Source organism: Somniosus microcephalus, unplaced genomic scaffold (assembly GCF_052327205.1).
Source record: "Somniosus microcephalus isolate GS21.2 unplaced genomic scaffold, FLI_Smic_1.0 unresolved_chr1, whole genome shotgun sequence".
NCBI lineage: Eukaryota > Metazoa > Chordata > Chondrichthyes > Squaliformes > Somniosidae > Somniosus > Somniosus microcephalus.
The window spans coordinates 57,068,934-57,075,580 of record NW_028225179.1 but is presented as its reverse complement, the minus strand read 5'-3'; the positions used below and the strand labels follow the sequence as shown (position 1 = coordinate 57,075,580).

Below are 6,647 nucleotides of genomic sequence, written 5' to 3'. Positions count from 1 at the left end.
ATGGGTTTTGCTTCTTGGGACACTGGCACCAGTACTGGGACAGGAGAGAGCTGTTCCGTTGGGATGGACTTCACTTGGCCAGTGCTGGGACTAGAATCCTGGCGAATCGAATAACTAGGGCTGTAGAGAGGGCTTTAAACTAATTAGTGGGGGGGAGGTTTCAAGAGAGCGAAAAGTAAAGATATCAGCGGCGAAGGCAATAGAGCAAGGTAGCAGTGGGGGAATTAAAAACCAGAGCATCTCAGGAAGGGACAGAATGTATAAAGATTAAGGAAAATAGTAAAGGGGGTAAAAGCAGGAATAAATTGTCACAGAACATATTTAAAAGTTCTTTATCTGAATGCACGCAGCATTCGTAACAAAATAGACGAGTTGATGGTACAAATGACTACACATGGGTATGATCTGGTGGCCATTACAAAAACATGGCTGCAAGGTGACCATGACTGGGAACGAAGCATCCAGGGGCATTTGACAATTAGGAAGGACAGACAGGAAGGAAAGGGAGGTGGGGTGGCTATGTTAATAAAGGATGGAATCACTGCAATAGTGAGAAATTATATTGGGTCAAAGGATCAGGATAGTGAAACAGTTTGGGTGGAGATAAGGGATAATAAGGGGAAAAAGTCACTAGTGGGTGTAGTCTATAGGCCTCCTAACAGTTGCAACTCTATTGGTTGGAGTATAAATCAGGAAATAGTTGGGGCTTGTAATAAGGGAACAGCTATAATCATGGGGGATTTTAACTTTCATATTGACTGGACAAATCAAATTGGGCAGGATAGCCTTGAGGAAGAGTTCATAGAGTGCATTAGGGACGGGTTCCTTGAGCAGTATGTTACTGAACCAACTAGGGGGCAGGCAATCTTAGATCTGGTCCTGTGTAATGAGACAGGATTAATAAAAAATGTCCTAGTAAAGGATCCCCTTGGAATGACTGACCATAACTTGGTTGAATTCCAAATTCAGTTGCAGGGTGAGAGAGTTGTATCTCAAACCAGCATACCAAGCTTAAATAAAGAAGACTAGAGTATGAAGGTATGAGAGCAGAGTTGACTAAAGTAGACTGGGAAAATAGATTAAGGTGTAAGACGGTACATGAGCAGTGGTGTACATTCAAGGAGATATTTCACAACTTTCAAGAAAAATATATTCCACTGAGGAAAAAGGGGCGTAAAAGAAAGACAGCCATCTGTGGCTAAGTAAAGTAATAAAGGATGTATCCAACTGAAAACAAGGGCATATAAAGTAGCCAAATCTAGTGGGAGGATAGAAGATTGGGAAGCATTTAAAAGCCAGCAAAGAATAACTAAAAGATTAATTAAGAAAGGGAAGATAGATTATGAAAGTAAACTAGTGTTATCGCTGAATTGGAGCCTGAACGGGCCAAGTGATATACAAGGTCGACGTATACCCAACTTCAGCTTGATAGAGTAATAAGACTCATATGACTGTGGTTTCGAATTGAAATGTGAGAGTACACCTTTATTACAGAGCTCCGGGAGAAGCTGCTATGCACCCTTGTGCAACCGATGGACTTCTCGTTTTACACTCTAAATGCTCCTACCTTTATACAGGAGTCAAAACAGTTGGGCAATTGATTACATAATCACAGCGACACCCCGTGATATCTATAACGGGGGGCTATACTAAGCAATGTGCAACAGGGCTAAAACTTCTTGGGACCTTTGACCGCGAGACAGGATAAGCAGAAGTAAAACAATTTACCAGACTGTACGTCCTTGCAAGATAACCACAAAAGTACAATAACAAAAATGCAGCTGGCACTACCTCACCCCAGAGTACGTGCGAGCTCAATGCCCAGTGTTAGCCAGTTTTAATGTCAAGTATCCCGACAGTCTTTGCAAGAGTCTTTGCTCCAAAATTATCTTCAACAATCCCTCCTTTTGATCCTGAATCACACCTGACTTCAGATGATCACCCACGGTTGAGATGTATCTTTGGATGCAGCCTTTCAAACAGCTGTCACGCTGGTGGTGTTCTGCATGTACACATGTCCATGTGGCTCTCCGGCCACCCGTGTTTTTAGGTGCCTAGGTGCTCAGACCCCAGGATCTCAGTTCCTGTGCTTCGGAGTCTTCTTCCTCTTCTTCATCTTCGGGGGTTCCCATCAGATATTCTTCTTCGGTGATTACGCTGGCAACAGGTATTACTCGAGCCATCATGACTTTACAGCAGATATTAAAACATCCGAGTATCAAGCAACAAGTAATTATTATTACAACAAGAATAATGAGTCCATGCATTAAATAGGATCCCCAGGTTCCTCCTAGTAGCCAGTCAAGCCAGCTACTCCCCCTTTTGGGGCCTTGTCTGAATTCGTCAAGCTGTTTGTGTATCTAATCAATGGCTTCCGTGATATTGTAAGTCTCATCCTTTACATGGGTTATACATTTATCCCCCACAATTGTACATACTCCCCCTTTTTGGGCCAATTGATAGCCTACTGCATAACGGGTTTGCTGCGTGTACAATCTTAATTCAGCCAGCTCCCGGTTGATGGCGTCTAATCCCTTCGATGTGCTGTTTCCCAAAATGGTTAATCCACAGATAATATAGTTCCTATTTTTGGCACTAATTACCCCCGCGGTTCCCCCCAATGATAGGGCCCCGATGAACCCATAGCCGAGTGATGATCCCAGCGTAACAGGATCCTCCCAATTGGCATCGAACTCCTTACCAATGGCCCGTGTTACTATCTTTCTCCGGATATGCCCCTTTTGGGGGCATGGAACAGTGAGTGGTCCTATAGTTCATACTGCAAAGAGGATCGGGAGGGTTGGTGTTGCTGTCCTGAAGGTGCCGTTGAGGAGGAGCACGAATCCCTTCCTAGCCCTATAACATTTTACGTTGGTGTTGCTAACACTCGTGAACTGCTTGTACCACCAATTGCTCGGTTCCGTTGATTCTGAGCCCGATCCTACCAATTGGTAAGCACCAAACGGGTATGTCCATGTTTCTGAGCTGACATGGGTCCCATTGCACTGACCGCAGATAAATTGCCTTCCCGCGGTGACGTTTAGGCATCTCTGTTCGTTACAGGTACAGGTAAATTGGCCGTTCTGTACTTGACAGTGCTGACGGGCACACGGCGTCTGAACGCAGGTGGCGTTTTCGGGGACCAGGGCGTATGCACATCCCCATCCCTTCCCCGTAAAACATAGGGGATAATCTTCCTTATTTGAACATTTGATCCCATTCTTTCCCTGCCTCCCCCTACAAATGGGATTTGTGGAGTTTATTAGTTCTACACATCTTCCCTGGATGCTCCTTTTATATCCGCCCGTCTGTCCCTCACAGGGCTGGTCTGAGGTGTCGGCGGTATATAGTTGGAGGGGGTTCCAACCCGGGGTGGCCACAAACAGGGCCTCTACTGACTGGGCTAGTGGGTAACACACGGTTCGGTTACCATGTAAGTGCATGTGGGTTTTGAAAAACAAGTTATCTTCTAGGCCCGTCACTGTCTTAACCGTAACAATGCATTTTATCGCAACTAAACATATTACGGTCTCCTTCTTCATCCTTTATCAAATACTGTTGTTCCGGTGTTATTTTAATCTTTCGTTGGTCTTTTCGATAACACTCTTGTATTAACACGTTTAAGTAGAAGCACACAAGCACAAATGATGCAATAAGCCACAAAACAAACGCCCACACAGGCAAACAGATCAACGAATCATACATTTATCAGCCGATGTTGACCTGTAAAATAGTACAAGGGTGTATCATTAGTAATTTTCTATGCACACCCTCCTTTTGTTCATTGTATCCCACTAGTCTCACCCTTTTCGGGTTCGCCTGAGTCTGGTCTTTTCCCATAAACTTTTAGTTGAGTCCAGTGTTTCCATACCCCCTTTGCCCTTATGTCCAGACAGGCACAGGTGTCTCCACTAATTATGACTTCATAAGGCCCGCTCCATTTTGGAGCGAAACCTGGTTGTGCAGGCAAAACCTTTACCATAACCTTTGTTCCTGCAGGGGGTACCGCGGGGAGCGTATTGAGTCTTAGCTCCTTATCTCGTTCCTTTTGGTGGTCTCAAACTTCTTTACGCATCTCCTTTAACTGAGTGCTTAGTTCCAAAATGTATCGTCTTAATTTATCTTTTAATGGGCCTACATCGACCCCACCTGTTATGATGCCTTCGGGTAATTGCATCGCTCGTCCTGTCATTAATTCATAAGGGGTTAGGCCAGTTGTTCGGTTCCTGGTGGCTCGGAGTTTCATCAAAATAATGGGTAATACTTCGACCCAAGTTTTTCCCACTCCTGCATTGCTTTGGCTAATGCATTCTTAAGGGTCCGGTTCATTCGTTCTACCATTCCCGAACTCTGGGGATGGTAGGGGATATGGAATTTCTGTTTAATTCCCATCAGTTGGCATATGGTTTTTACCACGCTTCCAGTGAAGTGGGTTCCTTGATCAGAATCTATCTGTAGAGGCATTCCCCACCGCGGGATTACCTCCTCAGCCAGAATCCTTGCAACCGTCAGTGCAGTACAATTTCGTGTTGGGAAGGCCTCTACCCACCGAGTAAATTGGTCGATGATTACCAGACAATACGTTTTACCACAAGATGGGGGTAGAGGTCCTGTGAAATCAATTTGGAGATGTTCCCATGGGCCCCGAGGTCTGGGTTGGTGTCCCAATTTAATTTTAATATGTCTGCCCGGGTTGTACTGTGCGCACGTAAGACATCGTTGGCAATATTTCGCAATATCCCTCCCCATACCCTTCCACCACCACTCCTCACCTATGGTCTGTGCCATCGCTTCTCTTCCTGAGTGAAACATCTCATGGTGGAGTTCTAGGAGGGTTTTCTGAATACACTCGGGGGCCATTACTTTATCGTTCCGGCGCCATACCTTGTCGTGCCCTTGGATGGCTCCTTGCCCTTCCCAGGTACGCTTCTCAGCGTCTGTTGTGTCCTCATGTAATTCTGCGATACTTATCTCGTTTCCTGGACTATCTACGCTAGCTACTGGTGCGTCACTAACTTCTTCCTGTTCCAGAGCTGCCTGCGCGGCTCTGTCTCCTGCTTGGTTGCCTTTTTTCTTAGCCTGTACTTCCTCCTGTTCCAGGGCTGCCTGCGCAGCTCTGTCTGCTGCGTGGTTTCCCTTATTATTTGCCCAGTCTGGACTGCTTCTGTCTGGCTCCCTCTGGTGTACTTTAATTTTTATTACTGCTACCTGCTGGGGCTTATTACTGGCTTCCAGGAGGGCTTCAATTATTTCCTGATGTTTTATGGGGTTACCCCCGGTGGTTATAAATCCCCTTCTGCCCTATGCGGTCATGTAATCGTGGACTACTCTGAACGCATATTGGCTGTCCGTATATATGTTTACAATTTTATTCTTGGACTCTTCTAACGCCACTGTTAATGCTACTTGTTCGGCCACTTGTGCTGACAGGCCTCCCTCGAGCCTCCCTGATCGCACGGTTTTCATTTGGCTATTTACCACCGCCCATCCTGTACGGGGCTGTCCATCTATGTACTTCCGGGATCCATCTACGTAAAGTGTTTCTTCAGCCTCTGCTAGCGGGGTGTCCTTTATCTTACCTCCGTCCAGGTCAGTGTCTAGGTCTCCACAATTGTGGGAGACCCCTGATCCGAGTACTCCTTCTGCCGGGTTTTCTCCTGTATCCCTGACAATGGTCACTGCTTTACTTGGAGGGAGGAGGACGGCCTCCCATTTTGCTCATCTCAAATGTGAGACTGATCTTAATTTTCCAGTGTTTAGCATCTCTACCAGGGTATGCTTTGTGTGGAGGATGACGTCTCCTGTCATCACAATGGGCTCACTAATCTTTACGGCCCAGGCGGCACAATCTAAGGCAGCTATACAACGTGAGAGCCCCAATACTACTGGCCCTTCTGCAGTTGAGTAGTATGCCACGGGTCTACATTTATCTCCGTGCTCCTGGGTTACTACGGCGGTATAGAATCCGTCCCCATTATCGCAATGTATGTGGAAGGGCTTGCACACATCCGGCAATCCCAGTCCTGGGGCGGATATTAATTCCTTTTTGAGTTGGGTATAGGCTTGTTCCTGCTCAGGACCCCACTCTATGGGTTCCAGGGCAGGCTTGCCTCCCTTCACCAATCGTTGTATGGGTTCTGCCGTTTTAGCGAATCCCAGTATAAAGTTTCGGCTGTAATTGAAGAGTCCCAGAACCTTTCTTACTCCCCTCACTGTTACGGGTCTCGGCATTCCTTGTACTGCCTTTTTCCTATCTACGGGCATTTCCTTCATTCCCTGTGAAATGAGGTGTCCTAGATACAGGACCTGCGATTTCCCGATCTGGGCCTTTTTGGGGCTAACCTTCAGTCCCGCTTCCTTTAATGCCTTCAGGACTGCATAGAAAGCTTCCCTATGTCCTTCCTCTGTGTCAGACGCTATAAGTATATCGTCCACATACTGGAGGGTGGTGCTCCCTGTTGGAAGTCCCACTCCCTTAAGGATGTTGCTCATAGCCCGGTGAAAGATAGCTGGGCTGTTGTGAAACCCTTGTGGGAGCCGGGTCTACGTATATTGTTTATCTCCTACGGTAAACGCAAATTTCTCCTGGGATTCTGGGTCTAAGGGTAAGGCCCAAAATCCATTAGCAATGTCTAAGACTGTAAAAA

General features: G+C 46.3%; 1 pseudogene; it reads right to left on the bottom strand.

Annotated features, from left to right (window-relative positions):
- Nucleotides 1-388: 388 nt before the first annotated feature.
- Nucleotides 389-2,865, bottom strand: LOC147095329 (uncharacterized; annotated as a pseudogene).
- Between the last annotated feature and the right edge of the window lie 3,782 nt (nucleotides 2,866-6,647).